The sequence below is a fragment of the Manacus vitellinus genome, unplaced genomic scaffold, assembly GCF_001715985.3.
Source record: "Manacus vitellinus isolate BGI_N305 unplaced genomic scaffold, ASM171598v3 scaffold_20_pilon, whole genome shotgun sequence".
In the NCBI taxonomy this organism is placed as follows: domain Eukaryota; kingdom Metazoa; phylum Chordata; class Aves; order Passeriformes; family Pipridae; genus Manacus; species Manacus vitellinus.
The window spans coordinates 3,698,230-3,716,251 of NW_021939471.1; the positions used below are offsets into that span (position 1 = coordinate 3,698,230).

General features: G+C 47.8%; 1 long non-coding RNA gene across 1 annotated transcript; it reads right to left on the bottom strand.

Moving 5' to 3' along the window:
- Positions 1-3,509: 3,509 nt before the first annotated feature.
- LOC108639504 lies at positions 3,510-18,000 on the bottom strand. Its single transcript, XR_001920567.1, has 3 exons — positions 17,919-18,000; positions 16,009-16,096; positions 3,510-3,827 (listed from the first exon to the last, which is right to left on the bottom strand). It is a non-coding gene; the product is annotated as an uncharacterized LOC108639504 (long non-coding RNA).
- Between the last annotated feature and the right edge of the window lie 22 nt (positions 18,001-18,022).

Genomic DNA, 18,022 nt, shown 5'->3' on the forward strand with positions numbered 1-18,022 from the left:
TCTTCACTGCCAGAAGGTAGTAGAAAGAATTGTAATTGGGACTCTTTATAGTCAAAATGTTTATAAAAACCCTTCCCTAATTATTTAATAATGAGGCATTTGATGATGCACTGGAAGCAACATTCATTTTCATCCAAGAGAACAGAAGTAGCCTCAGATGTCTGCTTGAGGAAAAAATGCCATGGAAGAGTACACTCTTTAGACACTAATCCATGTAATCCCTTGGAAGGAGGATGCCTTGTTTTCCAAAACTAGTTTCAAGACAGACTATTATATATATATATATATACACATGTATCTCACTAGAAATGGGTGAACAAGCCTCAGTTTGTGCCATCCTGATAACTCAAAGACAGCAGGAAGGACTACTGAGGGCAAATGGGACTGTGTGTTTATCTGGGTTGTAGCTTCTGCCTAGAAGTTAAACCAGAGGATAAGTGTGGAGATAACATCCAGTGTCAGTCAGATGACACAGCAAGGCATTACCCTTCTCACCAGTGCAGGCTGTTTGACTTGTATGAAGAAACCTGGAGTGCACAAATAACATATCATGTAATACCAGAAACCATCAAGCAGCAGATTGATTGTCTCCCATCAGGAAAATTTCTCCTCTCATCACAAGAAGAGCAATACTGGGGACTCCATGGTACCTAAACAGTGGCCTGACTTTACTCCAGCTATTGTAGGACCAACAGTTTATCTCCTGCATATGCATGAAGTGAGTTAGGCATAGATTGATTTGGGAAAAGGTTAGGCTAGCAATGGAATAAAATACTGCCAGCAATTCTCTGCTGCAGGACTATTTTCAGATCGCTTTGGGCACAAAGGTTGCCCAAGAGTTCATCATTTTGAGGCAGGCAAGAGCCTTGGGGCTCCATTAATGTAAAACACAGGGTTTCCAAGCCACGGGTATTTACAGAGACTCGCCCAGTCCTGTATATTAATGCCACTTGGATACAATCTCCTACAAGTGTTCCAAATGGATGTTTTGTGACTGTGAAGTTATCTTAAATTTCATGGGAAATTTAAAACATCCTTATCTAGCATCTGTTAAACAATGGGTTTGGGAAGGGAGGTAGATTTTGGAAAAAAACCTCATGTGCATGTAAGAAGGTGGAATAATTCACATATACACACGTACTCTGGTGTGAGAGCACAGGTAGTTTCAGCAGCAGGAATAATGCTGATGCAGCCATGGTGAGGGGCATGGTGTGTCAGGTAACCAGGGACACATTTCCACAGCTCAAGTTTTCCTTGGAGCATGAGCAGGGCAAACCCAAACCTGCCTGCAAAATCCCCAGAAGAAACCATCTTAATATTTATAGCCCTTACATAACCCTAAGCTCCACTTGTACAATCATTTATACACATACTTAACTCCATAAACAACTGCCAAGTGGAATAGCTACCCACAAACAGGAAGGAAAGCCTGTGACAGCATCCCTGCAGGATTGGGGCACCAGCCTGTGGGAGCCAGAGGCCTCTCCTGGATGGCAGGAAGGCCCTTGGCACGCTGTGGGTGCAATCAAAGCTCCGCAGCAGTCAAACCTGAATAGAAACATGGGTTAAAACTATTTCATTATTCAAATATCTGAAAGCTGTGGAGTCAAACGTGTCATTTTTACAGGAGAAAATGTGAAAACCCCATACTGCCTGTTTCCTGGACTGGAAGCTGGGCACTTCAAACAAGTCTGTAGCATGCATTGCCTTTGAGATATTTTTTTCTCATTTTCATAAAATCATAGAATCATGGAATGACCTGGACTGGAAAGGACCTTAGAGATCATCTACTTCCAACCCCCTGCCCTGAGCTCTGAGGACGAACAACCAGCATCACTTGCAGTTATTTTTTTCCACAGACAACAATCAACAGCTCTAAACCCAACTCCCAGTGCAACTTGGGTCAAGTTTCAAAAAACCTTCATGTTCTCTGTGTGTGTGTGCACACTTTCATTTACTGTGGCTACAGAACTGCATTTGTAGGACTACATTTAAATTTTTTCTTTTCTAATCTCCCAGGCAGTTCTCTGTGACAGTGAGTGTATCACAGCACAACATCCCTGGCAGTGATTGCACAAGTTAGGCTCCAGCCTCTTGCCTTAGCAAGCTGGGTGACCCAGGGATCTTCTGCACGACACTCCTCATGTTTTATTGCCGCCTGCAAAGATCTGGTTTGAGTCTCTTCCAGTGTCAGAGGTCCTTATTGCTAAATAGCCCTGGCTGTTGAGTAATACATGAATTTAATGTGCTCATCCTGCAATGCCTGCTTAGAAGGTCGTGGAAATTCAACTTAAAACTGCAATCAGCTCTTTTTTCCCCCTCTTCTTCATTCTGTCTCTGAGTTTTCTCTTTGCTGTTTCCTATGCTGTAGCAGCCTCTAATGAAGCAGGCTGTCACCTCAATGCTCAGGCACATGAAAGAGATAATCTGGAGGAGGGAGGGGCAGTGGCAAGTCTCATAAAAGCAGCATCCAGCTTGTGCTGCTTTGACAAGACGTGAAATAGTTCCATTCATCCCGACCACCTTATTAATAATCAAAATCCAGGCACAGAAAAAAGCATTGCTGGTAACACTTCATCTGCCTGTTTGGCAAGAGGCATGTGGGGAGAACATGGAAGAATCTTCTGAAGAAGAGCACCAATGCCCATGCAGGACTATTTCATATCTGGAAGAGGTCAAGGAAAGTTTCTGGGAGCCAGGCTTTGGAGAGGAAGCAGAAATCATGCTTTTGAACACTCTGTATCAAAGCTCTCTCGAACATGCCACTGTTGCCTCTGGTACCTTTTGCTAGGAAACAAAAAACTTCTGTGACAGCTTCCAGCAGTTACAAAAGTGGAGCTACCTTATTACTGGGGAAAAAGTTCTAACTATGTAAATGTGTCTCTAAATTTTTAAGCAAGTCTGGTGCCTCTCACAGAGCTTTTCAGCAGGCACTCTACACTTCCAGTAGGAGCCCCAGCAGTTTACTGGGAGCAAATCAAGGGTTGCATTCTGAAAGAACATTTGCAGGTTGATCCCCTCAGGTATTTCATTTTTCTGCCTGATGTTGGGCATTTTTCTGCCTGATGTTCTCCCAGTGCTGGGATCTGCGGTATGAGCGAGAGTACCCTCTTTACTTGAAGCAGAAGATTCATTTTCAGCTCTCACAACTGAAAAGAAATGCTGAAAACCATAAACTCAAAAAAGATGTGGACATCTAAACAGCCACCAAAAGGTTTGAGTGGTTTGGGGCAGTGAAACTGAACTTGTGGTTGTCCCTCTGCCTGTTGCACATGAGAAATCTGATTCTAAGAGTTATGCTCCCATGGTCAGTGAAGAGAAGCACACTAAGTACTTACCTATGCAGTTAATTCTCCAAATTTGATCATCAAATACTGCAATAAACTGCTCTCAAACAAGTTCCAGATTCAGTACTATTTGCAGAAATAGTAACAACCAGCATTTGGCAGCCACTGAGAAACCTGTTATTTTCTAATGGGCTGTTCACGATGACCCCAAATAGACAAAATTAACCTAATAAGGTGTTCATTATGTATAATTTACCAGCTTGTGCAAGTGTCAGTCCAGAACACAGGACCACGCCTGACCTTTTAATAGACACGTTTTTCTAACAACTACTTCCCAGCAGGCTGTGTTGTAAAGCAGCTCAGCTTTTATCCTGGTGACTGATCAAAGTATCCCTCCTCCCCTCTGGCACTGAGCATCCCGCTCCATTAATGCTCCACACTCTTATCACACCTCTTCAGTCCTGTTCCTGTGATGAAGGGCAGGAGCTGCACTGTGTCTTCTGGGCACTCTCAGAACATCTCTATTGCAGGTACAGGCCACTAGAAAAGGAAAATAAAAGGCATCAAGCACAGAAGCAGAGGGGCGATGACAGGAGGTGGTGTGTCTGGCAGGTCAGCGTGTGCTGGGATGGGATGTTATCCAGGTGAGCCTGCTCTACGTCAGAGTCCGTGGATCGATGTGAAACATCCCCAGGTCAGGGCCCTGACTCTCACACTGATGCAAACAGCCACAGCTGCTAAAATGTCACAGCCTGTCCTGCCCCTGCACCCCATGTGACCATCCCCAGCAGGCACAGCAGCACTCTCTGGCACCCACCTCTGCTGGCAGCACACACACAGCAGCCAGCCTGCAGATCAGGAGCCAGGAACACTGGGATGTGTTCCCTGCTGCAAGGCTGGTCACCCTGGTCACCCTTGGTGGCTGCTCTGTCAGCAGCTGGGACTCCCCCACTCTGATCTGCCAGGGCTTCTGTGGTAAAGCGAGTTCAAGATTCACCCCTTCACCTCCAACCCATTAAAGCCAATCTCACGAGCAAAAGGGGTTTGCAAAGGGACAGTGGCAAACCAGCTGCCTATGAAAGGAATCATCAACTGCACTGAACACTGGCTCCTGAGGCAGAGGACCAAAGCATGAAGCTGTAACCAAAGTCTGCAACTACTCAGCAGCCCTGAAAATCTCAGGGCCCGTTCTCAGCTCCAGTGAGTGCTTTGGGAAGTTCCTCTTCTATGGCTTTGATGTGGGGCTCAAAGCACCTTCCCCACGGTGAGGAAGAGGCAGCTGTCTGCTCCAATGTGGTGAGACCCCACCTGCAGTGCTGCTTCCAGCTCTGGGATCCTCAGCACAGGAAGAACGTCATCTCATTGGAGCAAGTCCAGAGGAGGCCACCAAGTTGATCAGAGGGATGGAGCACCTCTCCCATAAGGAAAGGCTGACAGAATTGGGGTTTTTCAGCCTGGAGAAGTTCTGCAGTGACCTAATTGCAGCCTCCCAGTTCCTGAAGGAGCCTACAGGAAGGATGGAGAAACACTATTTACAAGGGCCTGGAATGACACAACGAAGGGGAATGGCTTCACACTGAAAGAGATTAGGTTTAGATTGGATATTAAGAAAAAATTCTTCCCTGTGAGAGTGGTGAGGCCCTGGCACAGGTTGCCCAGAGAAGCTGTGGCTGCCCCATCCCTGGAGGTGTTCAAGGTTGGATGGGGCTTGGAGCAACCTGGGCTAGTGGAAGGTGTCCCTGCCCATGGCAGGGGGTGGAACAAGATGAGCTTTAAGGTCCCTTCCAACCCAAAGCATTCTGTGATTCAGTCTCAAATCCAAGGGAAAACCACAGCCCCCATCTGAAGTGATGCCATGTGGTGCTCCCACTACCTGTCTGGAACCCTATGGGCTCCTGCACCCCTTTCCAGGGTGTTCCCTGTCCCTGTGTGCCTGTCTTTACCTCTGTTGGTCTGTGAGGTGAGGAGGACCCAGTCAGCTAACTCCTAAGTCCTTCTAACCAACACAGGTGCAGAATGGTAGCCAAATCTATCTACATTAAAGACCAGCCTACATAAGCTGGGGGATTTTTAATATGGAAGGTCCTTTCCTCTTGGGTACAGTTTCCTCTCACTTGAATCAATGATCATTTGTTACATTAATTCAGAGACAGAAATCAGCTACACAGCATTCATGCTCTTTAATTGTCCAGCCTGAAAAATCAATGCTTTTATTGAATTAGCCAGTTGCCACAGCAAGTTTCCTCTGATTTCTATGGCTCCCATGAATCAATAGGAGTCTGTTATTGCCTCTAAGCAGAGCAAAGTCAGACCCCAAGTCACACTGCTGGATGAAAACACAAATCTTCCTGCAGAATTCTGTGCATCAGGTGGGTATGGGACCACCTGGCAATTTGCTAAAAAAGTATCTCCAAAGTCTTCCCGCCTTGCCTCACCAACTGCTCTCAGCTCATAACTCCAGCCCTGCTTAACAATTCTCATCTCCCACGCTCAGTATCTTCTGTTTTCCTGCTTCCTTATCAGGTTTTCCTCTGCCATAGGCAAGACCCTCAGCTGCTGTCTCCAGACTGTCTTAGGTGCAGGTGTCTGTGCCAGAAACACCTTTCCCTGCACAGGCCTGCATCTGAGAATCCTAAATGCCTCTCCAGGACTCCTTTCCCTGTACTGGTGGCAATAAGTCATCTTTAACTCCTGGTCCAAATATTTAGGTGTTTGGGTTTTTGTTTTTGTTTGTTTTTCCCCACAAAGGTAATTTTTTTGTTGTTCTTTTCCAGCCTTCCCATAAAAGTAGCCATTTTTTATCAGCACAGCTGGCTGGGAAGCGTGACTCATACATAAATTACCACTTTTACTGCACTCCTGCCCTTTGTCAGCTCTTCTGCTGTCAGCTAGGTGGGACAGCACCATTATTCTTCAGTGTTTAGCAAACACTCTCCACATAATGGGCGGTGCTGTAAATAAATGAAAATAAGACCTGAAATGAAACGCAAGCTGACTGACAGGGCTTTTGTGAAGCCATCTGAGCTCTGCAGGGGTTTAATCAGCTGTGCTGCACTGTTACATGGCACTTACAATGGCTCTGCCTCACTGCCATAGTGTCAGACAGGATCCCAAGGGGATGGCCATGGAAATCAGGTCTTTAGCTCTTTTACCCATGGCACACTTGGGTTGATTAAGAATGATCTGTGCTTACAGGCTGAGAAGCACCGTGTGACTTGTGCCTGGCATGAAATGATGGATAGCCCAGCACTCATTGCCTAATCAGAATTTCTTCCAGGAAAATTGGGGGAAGTGGTAGAAATTAATGCTTAGCAATGGCAGGGCTGCAGGAAATGTCAGAACTGAGGGGGGGAACTTCCAAAGAGAAATTGGCCCTTCGTTAGTGAGGGCAGAAGCTCATAAAAATCCTGTGCAAACACATTTTGGTCATGTTGTAGAGAAGAGAACACAGGGGAAAGGCAAGGATTGCAAAGATGACAGTGCTAATGTGAGCATGAGTGAAAATCAGGGAGAAACCATAAAGCAACCTCAGGAGGGCTGCAGGATTTCAGCAGGTGGAAATAAAAGAAATTAGTGCATTGCATGACACAGCTCAAACTGGGGCATCAAAGTGGTATGAATAGTATTCCATGATATTCTTTGTAGGAGGAATAGCAGTGTTTTCACAGTGCCAACAACAAGAGGCTTCTGAATGCACAGTGCTGGAAGTGGATATTATTTGTGTAGTACTGCCTACCCTGAACACCCAAAACTTTCAAGTTAGGCTTGGGAACTGTGAAAGCAGCTTGAAAATTGACAGGTGTATTAAAACACTCCATATATTCTCAATGTTTGCCTTCTAGTTTTCAACCTTCATGCAACTTTCAGTCACAGCTTTCAGTTTTCTGAAGGAAATGAATTAGAGCTTCATTCTCTGAATGAAAAAGCAAACAAACAAACAATGAAACCAAACCTCAAACCACCAAAGTCTCATCGTCCTCAGAAAAAAACACCCAAACCACTAATTATTCCAAGATCTGCAGTGAAATTATGTGATCAACTACAAAGCAGGTACCAATGAGGCTTTAGGCAGAGGAGAACACAAATACTGATGGCAGGGAAAAGGTGAAATCACAAGGTGGGAAAGGACTGGAAGGAATCAATCTAGTCCTGCTCACACCAGCCACACCCAGCAGGACCAGGCACAGCCTCTGACCTGGCCAAGCCTGGCCCAGCCAGCAATGTCATATGCTTTGGTTAATAATGGGGAAACTTCTTTGGGGCTTAATCTACTCCCTGCTAGAGCTCTGCCTTATTTCTGCTGTGCTAGGGTAGGATTTGCTCCAGTTGTCACACTGGAGGTCTGCAACAGAGCTGGAGAGCAGACTTCCAACACCAGACTTGCCACAGCCTTGGCAGTTATCCCTGCTTCTTGGGAAGACAAGGAACTCCATGAAATTCAGCATTCAGGGTCTTCCCAAGAGGATCTGTTTAGCCTAAAATGTCTCTGAAGAAAAGAGCCACCCTTTTTCCAGGTGGGATGATGCTGATGACTCAGTAAAATTCCAATCAGTGGGCCAGTAAAGGACTTTGGCAAAGAAACATCAGAACTGAATAAAAATACAGGATGTGAAGAATTAACATCCTTTCCCCAAACTATAACATTAGGCCTGAGTCTCCAACATTAATCCATGAGTCAAAAACATTTCACAAGGTCCAGTAACATGTATTCTTCACTCCGAGTCTCAGTGTGCTCCTTGCCATGGCCAATGGCATCAGTGGGATTTGATGCTGCCTAACACTGGGATTTTGGTCCCTTGCAGTGGTCAATCTATGCAGGAAGAAATCCCCAAAATTTTATGTTTTGGGAATTCTGTCCCCAGCATGTTTTGCTCCTTTTCAACTGGTCAATAAAACACAGCAAAATAAACTGAAGTGTTACCCTGTCCTTATTTGTCACCCAAGTCTTAATAGAGAATGGGATGAGGTCATAATTATGTGATTGATGATATTACAGGGCTGGAGAAAACATTAGAGAAAACATTAGTCAGGTAAATTGAAGAACCCTCCTGAAAGTGTGTAGCTGTGTTTTGCAGGAAGTCCCAATAAATTCCCTCTGGCCCTGCTGCCTTGGCCTGAGTCCCAGGCTCAGTTCTTCCTACTGAACTCCTACAGGGCCAAAATTGTCCCCCCCACGTGTCTGTTAATTTAGCCCAGAAAAACAGCTCCACACAATTAAAGCAGGACTGAGAGCTCCAGGGATTCCAGAACAAGAGCCACGGAGCACAGATGGGCACAGGGACACAGTTTCCATGCCTGAAACGTATGGAGACAGCCAGAAGCTAATGTGGGGGAAGGTACACCATGCAAATCCAGTGCTGATCCTGCCCCAAAAGGGTCAGGAATCAACAAGCAAGTCAAGACCCAGCTTGAATACTGGCAGGAGCCATGAGCAGCACCACTGCAGCTCCAGGTAATTAGTACCTGCCTCAGCTCTGCCTGGTGAGGGGTGGTGTTTGTCATCCCCATCCTGAAGGCTCCCTGCCTCTTCCAGGTGGATGTGCCACAGGAACACAGGCAGTCTGTGCCCAGGATTGATGGAACTCAGTCCTGCCCAGGGCTTTTCACCAATAGATTTCAACTGCACTGCAAATACAGACATGCTGTTGCCCCCATTTCATGCAGGGAAGTGCCAATACCCCTCCCTGAATTCCCACAGGGTTACTGTAACCTTGCATTTCCCAAATCTGGACTGCATTTACCTGGGGACCCTGGTTAATGGAATAGTAGCTACCTGATTAAATCCTAATTTTCTGAAAAGTACTATCTGGAAAATGACAGTGTTTATTCTAGAATCTGGAAATGTTCATTTTATGGCCTTCTGAACAATTTCAAATACTTGGTTTTTAATGAAAAGCTGAGAAACTTGGCTTTGACTGAGGTGAAAAATTAAAGGTTTGTTTTAATAATGTTTTCTGTGTAAAAAAAAAAAAACAAACCAAAAAAACAACGCTTCCTTTTCTAGTCATTCCTACCCACAAAGCTTCTGCGAGATGATTCTGAAAAGCCAGAATTTGCTCTGTTGCAACTGGAGACTCTGAGCAAGGAAGGTCAGAAGAGAAAGAAAGAGCCACAACTGATTAGGAATGCAGGGCATACAGGATAACAGCATTTCAGAAAGCACAAGAAACTCCTGGGGAATCCAAAGCCATCGAGTTTTGAACACAGAAAAGAGACAACATTTATTTTCTTTTTTTTTTCCTCCACAATTTTTCATTAAAATGTTATCCATGTTTCTAAGGCCGAAATAGAGTGATCTAGTCCAGTTACTTAGGAGTAAAAAAAGGAAAAGAATAAGAGATTTATGAAAAAATGTTTCTCTCTTTCCTTCTGCTATTAAAATTAGCCTGTGTAAAATCAGCAAAATCTGAAAATGGTTGATTTGCTGCAACTAAACTCATCTTCCATGAGGATAAACTCCTCTGCCAGGCAGAGGCTGCTCCAAGCCTCGCTGGCTGTGGCCCTGGCTGCTGTGTGATCTGGCCACATCTGCTCACACAGCCCTGTCTCCCTTTCCATCCTCCTGTTTAGCCATGATTTCTATTCCGCTCACAGGGGCTTGCGGCAAGCCCTGTTTTTATCCTGTATCCCGGCTCCTGGGGGGCCGGATGGCAGAGACCTCCAGTGTAACACACAACCACCCACCTATGGCTGTCCTTCCAGGAGAGCCTCCCTGTGCCCCCTTTGGCAAGCTGCTGTTTTTTCAGGCATGCTGGAAAATGGCAGCTCTGCCTGCTCTGGCTGTCAGGTCTCCTGTGAGCCTGTTAGCAATGGGACAGGTTTCCTGGGTCCCCCAGAGAGCTGGAAATGAATACAGGCTCACAGCATCCCCTTCCCTGTTAGCCAGCTCCTGGATGTTAGAAGGCTGAGTTTCATGGCGGGATGGGGTTTGTGACTAAAGCCTTCAGAGCCAATGTGGGCTAGTCTTCCACTCAGGGAAGTCACTGTTTCCTCCCTGTCTCTTCCCTAGAAAAGTGTTTCAAGAAGTGTGACCCAAAGATGACTGGGGCTGGATTGCTGTACAAAATGCCTGCATTCCTTAATCTGTTGCAAGTTCTCTTGCCAGGCTTCACCGATTTCCAGATGCTTCTCAGCCACCAGAGCTGTCACTCTGTTTGCATTGTGTTCTAATAAAAACTCCTCAATGATGATTTTTGCTCTGATTTTTGCTGTAGATCCCCCAACAGATGATGCCTGGTGGACAGCAAAACTATGTCACCTATCGCTCCAGGCCCTCACTGGGACACAGGAGAACACCCCGCCCATGGAGCATTTCATGAGCTCCCAGATCCTGTCGGAGCAAATTCCACCTATCTGGGGAACCACAATGAATTAACATGCAAATTGAATCCTGAGCCAAGATTCATGTCACTGTCATCTTTATGTATTAGACTGTAGATCATGAAAGGAATTATGCTCCAGCTGGCTAATTAAGTAAACATGAAGCAAACGAGGGTGGCAGACGGGGGTCTGAGAGCCGGGGTTGAGGCAGAAAATCCTCGTGTGACGATGGGCAAGTTTGTGAGGGGCAGCTTTGAAATGCACTAATGACAATGGGAGACCATTAATGGGACCTTGAGGTGGACTCCTGTCCATGTCCATGCACAATTTCCACTTCCTCTGCCACAGAGAGCAGCAAACAAAGGGACTGTGGGATGAGACAGGGCTTGAGAACAAAGCTTCCCTCTGCCCTCTGTGTACAGGCTGGGGTCTTCCCAAAGGTCTTTGCCAGCACTTGACTCAGCCCAAACCTCAGTGCTCCCAGGCAGCTACAGCTGGCTTTGCAGCACCCTTCAGCCTCTTCCAGGGAAACTGCAGCCAACCGATGGGGAACCCCGCCAGATTCCCAGTGTAAAAACAGAAGTGCCCTTTCTTGCATAGGCATCTTTGATGGTTCCACCCCGACGCCAGAAGAAAATCATCCCCATTTTAGCTGTCATAGCGCGCTCTAGTGGGAGCCGGTTCCCTGCACAGCTCGGACGCGTCCTGGATGGACGGCTCTCCCAGCAGCATCCCGGCAGCACTGCTCTCCCGGATGCATCCCAGCAGGACTGTTATCCCTGCTGCAGCCCTCTCACCCAGGGACACAAATGAGTGTCCAAAGAGCTGAGGGCAAAGGGAGACAGCTATAAAACCAGCTCCTCTGGGAAAAAATCAGCGATTTGAATTGCCCAGAGAAGCTGTGGCTGCCCCATCCCCAGAAGTGTTCAAGGCCAGGTTGGATGGAGCTTGGAGCAACCCGGTTTAGTGGAAGGTGTCCCTGCCCAGGACAGGGGGTGGAATGAGATGAGCTTTCAGGTCCCTTCCAACCCAAACCATTCCATGATTCTGTGGTGCTATGAGAAGGTAAAGCAGCCTGTTACTTGCAGATAATGCTGTTTCTTTGCAACTATGTCAAAAAAAACCCAAACAAAATATTTCCCCCTCTTTTCTTTTTCCTGGGAATCCTTCCTTTCACACAAATAGCTCGAGAAGGCACATGAAGAACCTCAGCGTGGGTGAGATTACTTTTTTTACTGCAAACCCCATATTTACAATCACAGAGCTGTTCAGTCACACCCTTCAAGCATCATCTTCCCCCACGCTGCCTGTCGGTAACATTCCACAGGAGAACACCACCATGTCCCTCCTGCTCAGCTGAGGCAGCTCTGAGGCCACATGGCCTTTCTGTAAAACACCTCTTTGCCCTTTGCCTGCACCTCCCAGGCTGCTTCCTACCCCACCAACACAGGGCTTCCTGCTCTCTGATTCATTCTGCATGTGGGTTTCAGACCATAGAGTGGGCACCAAGTCGCCAAGAGAAGACACTATTTCTTACCTTTTTGTTATTATTATTCTTTCCATGCTTGGATAGGAGCAAGCCTCTGTGAGGAAGGGAATGGGAGCATTCAGAAAATAAATCGTTGTTCACTTTATGCACCTTTGGGTCTCATTCATAACCCAGAGCATTAGGAGAATAACTCAGGTTGAAATCTGCAATATTTATTCCATTACAAGGGAATTGTTTCTTCTGCAGAAAAAGCACCAGACACTGATATCAAAGGTGTGGGAAGACTGACCACTTGTGTTGGTGAGTGAAGAGGGGATGAGACCTTCGCACCCCAGGTCAAATTGTCCAGGCAAAGCTCTTTGGTGCCCCTGAACTTTAGTTAAGAGGCTCATTGTCATCTCTGCAGCTACGGGGGACCCTGAGCAGCGATTTACAAGGACAGGCTGGCACACGGCGTGCCATGGATGTGATTTAGCTGGGACCTCTGAGGAACACAGTAAAACAAAAGCTGCTCCAAGCTGATAAGGGTTGAAAAAGAAACTCAAAATGCATCAGGGCTCTGAAGCCTCTCTGTTATTGTGGCATTCTCCAGGATAACCTGTTTGTCAGCTCCGTGCTGAACCTACCCCAGAGGTGTGGCAACTGTGGCAAGTGGCACAGGCAGTGCCAGGCAGGTTTTGAACAAGGTTCAACAGAGCAATACTTAGCACCAAAAAGATTTTACCTGCAGTTCTCATGAACCCTGAAGGGAAAAGGCAGATAACCCAAAAGCCTGGATATGGCACTAACCATAGAGAAACAGCCTGGATTCAATTCCACTCCCACCTCTACTGTTGTGCAACATTTGAGACAGGCTACTTGAAGCCTCTTGAGCATGTACCTTCATGAGAACTCAGCTTTGCAGTAAGCAACCCCATAATACTGGGGATTGTAGGAGTGTGGTCTCTGTGAGACTGGAGAAACTGAGGCCCAGTGCCTGACAAATGGCATCCTGAAGGAAGAGACCAGACACCAGACCAATGCAGACAAGGCAGGGCCCCCTGTGAATGTAACATCTTCCTCATCTATACTTCCTTGCTTCCCATTTCAATAACTGCCAGTGAAGAAAACAGAAAACAGGAGTTGGTGTAGGACAGAGATGTGTTTCTCTTACACCATGCTGAATACCATCATGCTGAGACATCACAACCTTTGCTTGAAGGCAGCTCAGAAAGAGTATAAAGCAGTCAAGGGGTTGTTTGTGTATGATTAGGGAGATATTTAAATGAAAGCAGAGCCTGGTAAAGGAAAATAAACCTGATATGATGCAGCATTTCAAAGCTGAAGATTGTTTTCATACAGGCAGAGATGCCCCCAGTACCATGATTTTCCACAGCAGCCTCATGGCTATGAGACACCTCACTGGGGTAGGGCAGATCCAGGTCAGACACTGGTGTAATGCTCATCACTGATGACACTTCATCTCTGAAGCCCCAAACCAGATGAACTTCAGACTTCCACTTCGGATGGAAGTCCTACATTTTGGCTGGGTCTTCTTCTTTGTCCACTGCCAGGCCCAGCCCACCCCTCTGCCAGCCTGCAGGCAGCTGCAGGATTAGCTGGAGGATCCCAACTTGTTCGCTTCCTACCCAAACAAATTAATAGACAGCCAGATTAACCTCATGCTCTACACTCCTCTTGGTCTGATACATGAAAAAAAAACCACAGTAGAAAACAGACTTACAATAGGGGCTCAGAGCCAGGCTAAAAATCATTGCTTGCTCCCTACAGTCTCAAAAGAAGGGAATCTAGGGTACTGCCAAACAACAGCCAAACCAGGAACATCATCCCTTTTGTATGCCTCTATTCAGCCTCATCCTCTTTTTACTTCTCCTTATTAACACAGCAGAGCACAGCGCTAATTAAGCCTGATTTTTCTTTCTTGGATGTAGGCCCTAATATGATTTAAAAATAACCTTAATGTGGTATTTGTAATTCTAGCATTTACCTCTCCCCATGATTTCCAATATGATGTGACTGCATTCTTGGCTCAAGAAAAGCTTCTGTAACGCTTTAAAACACCAGGAAATAGCTCCAGTGAGACCTCGTTCCTATTGAATAAATGATGGGACATGAACAGAGCACAGGATATTTGAATATCCTTTAAACATCACCAAAAACAGTTAATTAGTTAAGCTCTACAAAGCAAAACTGAACCTCTGGGGAGGCAGACTGCTTTCCCTGCATGGCCATCCCCAAATCAGGACAGATCTAGCACATCCAAATGCTGACACCCCTCTAGCACACAGCCAGAATGTCCCTTCTTGGATGTCAATCATGGAGTCATGGAATGGTTTGGGTTGGAAGAGACCTTAAAGGTCACCTCAATCCACCCTCCTGCCATGGGCAGGGACACCTTCCACCATCCCAGGTTGCTCCAAGCTCCATCCAACCTGGCCTTGAACACTTCCAGGGATGGGGCAGCCACAGCTTCTCTGGGCAACCTGTGCCAGGGCCTCACCACCCTCACAGGGAAGAATTTCTTCCTAACATGCAATCCAACCCTGCCCTCTGTCAGTGTGAAGACATTCCCCCTTTTCCTGCCACTCCAGGCCTAAGTAGTCTCTCTCCCTCTTTCCTGTAGACTCCCTTCAGGTCCTGGAAGGCTGCAATTAGGTCACACCAGAGCCCTCTCTTCTCCAGGCTGAACAATCGCAGTTCCCTCAGCCTTTCCTCATGGGAGAGCTGCTCCATCCCTCTGATCATCTTGGTGGCCTTCTCTCGACTCACTCCAACAGGCCCGTGTCCTTCCTGTGCTGGGACAGGGGGAAAGCCCAAACCACCCCCTGCCACACCAGGCCCTGCACAAACAAAACCCAACTCACGCACCAAGGGACAACGAACTGCTGGAGCTGCAGCAGAGCCAATGCCACTGTTGACAGTGATAATGTCCCTCTGACTGTTTGTCCCAAGGCAGCAGCGTCCCTGTCCTCATGTACACAGGCTGACAGGGCCAGAAGCTGGAAAACACAACTGCTCTCCAGCCTGGATAAACATGCAGAGCTCCCTCAGATTGTTCATTTGCACAGACATTAATCACCACCAGAGCCCACCTCGGCTGCACTCCTTGTGCAACTTTTATTCTCTCAAAGGTGTGTATTTTCATAATGATGGTGTTCATGTACCACTTAACAGTATATTTCCATTTGGCCCCAGCCACCTTCCTGAGCAGTAATTTATTACTGCTTGTCACTGGCTGCTACTGAGAGTAAGGCACAAACTAGGTTTATTTGGTCTGCTTGGTATTTCTTGCTCGACTCTTTCTTGCACAGACAATACTGCCGAAGGCCAGAGAGTCACAAATCAAAACAGCCAAGTTTCTGGGCCTTCCAGTTGCACTTGTGTTGTACTTCCCAATTTTTTGTCTGCAAGAGCTAAAAAATTTCATTTATTTCTTCTTTTTTTAATGGAAGTAGGGACTGCTTTTTAATGGTAGTCTGACTGCTCTAGGAGCTGCAAGTGTACAGTGAACACCTGTGTGGACATGAAAATGTGAGACAAGTACTCAGGGCCTGCCCATGCTGATTTTATTGCTTAAGGACCTGATTCAGTATACCAGATATGGCCAGGGATTGTGCTGCAAATTAACTGCAGAGCTCTCTACCTGCAAAGCAGCATGGGGCTGCTGCTGTCCCAGTGCTGCACCTTAACCCTGCTGGGGTGGACAGGGGCACAGTTCAGATTTTAAGCAGCCAAAACCAACAGTCAGAAGCTGGAATAAAAACAAGAAAAGCTCTTTTGCAGGGAGTACCGGGAAATTTGGAGGCCCACGGAGAACAAAAGCTCCTGCCTGTTAGTTTCCCTTACAGAGAAAAATAAAAACTAAATAAAGGAAGAAAAGCATGATTTTACTATTAGCAAACAATTTTTTACCTCAGACTTGGTAAACAAGTGTTTTGTCTCTGCCCCTGTGTAAGCTCCGTGAGAGGATTTTCCACAGATGAAATTCCAGTGAGTATTCCTGTGAAAAATTAATTGTCCTTATTGCACCACCTTTCACTGCAATGAGGCATTGCCTCACCTACACCTCATTTTTCACCTGTGTACTAAGCTGGGTATCCTATCACTCCTATCACTGAGGAGGCCCCACAAAACCTTTTACCCTGGCCTGAAGTTGCTTGGCCTGAACACACCAGGCTGGTGGGCACCTTCCCTGTCCCCACGGGGACCTGGGGAGCAGGGTCACCACCAGCTACAGCCCAGGTGGGGCACAGGGGGGCTGTGCCCCCTGCTCACCCCAGCACTGCTGCCCTTTGCCTGCCTGTCCCCCATGCCCGCAGGCTGTGCTCCCACACACACATGTACATACATATGTATGTGTATATGTACATATGGATGTGTATACATATGTATATGTGTCCAGCTCTGGGCTCATCAGCACAAGAAAGACAAGGAGCTACTGGAGAAGGTCCCGCAGAGGCTGCAAAGATGATGAAGGGTCTGGAGCATCTCTCCTATGAGGAGAGACTGTGGGAGCTGGGCCTGGTTAGTCTGGAGAAGACTGAGAAGGGATCTCATGAATACATATAAAATTTCCAAGGTGAGTGTCAAGAGGAGAGTGCCAGACTCTTTTCAGTGGTGCCCAGTGACAGGATAAGGAACAATGGCCATGAACTAAAACACAGCAAGTTCCACCTCAACATGAGGAAGAAGTTGCTTCCATGGAGGGTGGCAGAGCACTGGAACAGGCTGTCCAGGGTGGTCGTGGAGTCTGCCTCTCCGGAGATATTTCAAGCCCACCTGGACATGTTCCTGTGTCACCTGTTCCAGGTGACCCTGCCTGGGTAGGGGAGTTTGACTGCAGGATCTCCAGAGGTCCTTTCCAACCCCGGCTATTCTGTGATTTTGTATGTGTGATGCACCCCTGTCTGTGGCACATACATGTACACGTGTGTGTATGTGTGATGCACCCCTGTCTGTGGCACATACATGTACACGTGTGTGTATGTGTGATGCATCCCTGTCTGTGGCACATACATGTACGTGTGTGTGTATGTGTGATGCATCCCTGTCTGTGGCACATACATGTACGCGTGTGTGTATGTGTGATGCATCCCTGTCTGTGGCACATACATGTACGCGTGTGTGTATGTGTGATGCATCCCTGTCTGTGGCACATACATGTACGCGTGTGTGTATGTGTGATGCATCCCTGTCTGTGGCACATACATGTACGCGTGTGTGTATGTGTGATGCATCCCTGTCTGTGGCACATAGGCGCGCCCAACTGCGCACCAGTGTAGCGGGAGCACCGCCGGCAGCACACGTGTTGCGCACACGCAACACGTCTGAACCACGGGCACTTCCACCGCACACCCTCTGTGGCGCACGAGGAACGCGTGTGCGCCAGACCACACGTGGCCAGCACCGCCCGGGCCAGGGCAACCGCCGCTCTCTCCATTTCCCCGCCCGAACCCGGGCCGCCCCCTCCGGCTCCCCGCCCCCGTGTACCCAAATTCCGCGCCGGGGCCGGCCGGCCGTCGGCCTGTTTCCTGCCTCCCCGCCTCCTTGCACCTACCGACGGCGCCATGGCGGCCCGCAGCAGCTCGGATAACGCGGGGCGGGCGCGGCACGCCGATGGGCGCGGGCGAGGGTGATGTGCGTTGAGGGCGGTTGGGGGGCTTGCCCGCCGCCGGCCGCCGACATGGCCGCCGAGTTCCACTAACAGGTCGGCCCGGAAAGCGGCCTCAGCGCTGGGCCGCCGCTTCCATCCCGGTGCGTTCCCGGCTGTGTGTTTGCGGGCGGAGAAAGGCCACTTGCTTTCCCTTCGCGGCCGGCTGTACCTTGTTTTGGGCGCGGGGTGATGAAGTTCGGGCTCCAGCAGGCGGGAGGACCGGAGGCGATGGTGTCCCGCGCTTTCAGCGCCCTGAGGCGCGGGCGGCAGCGC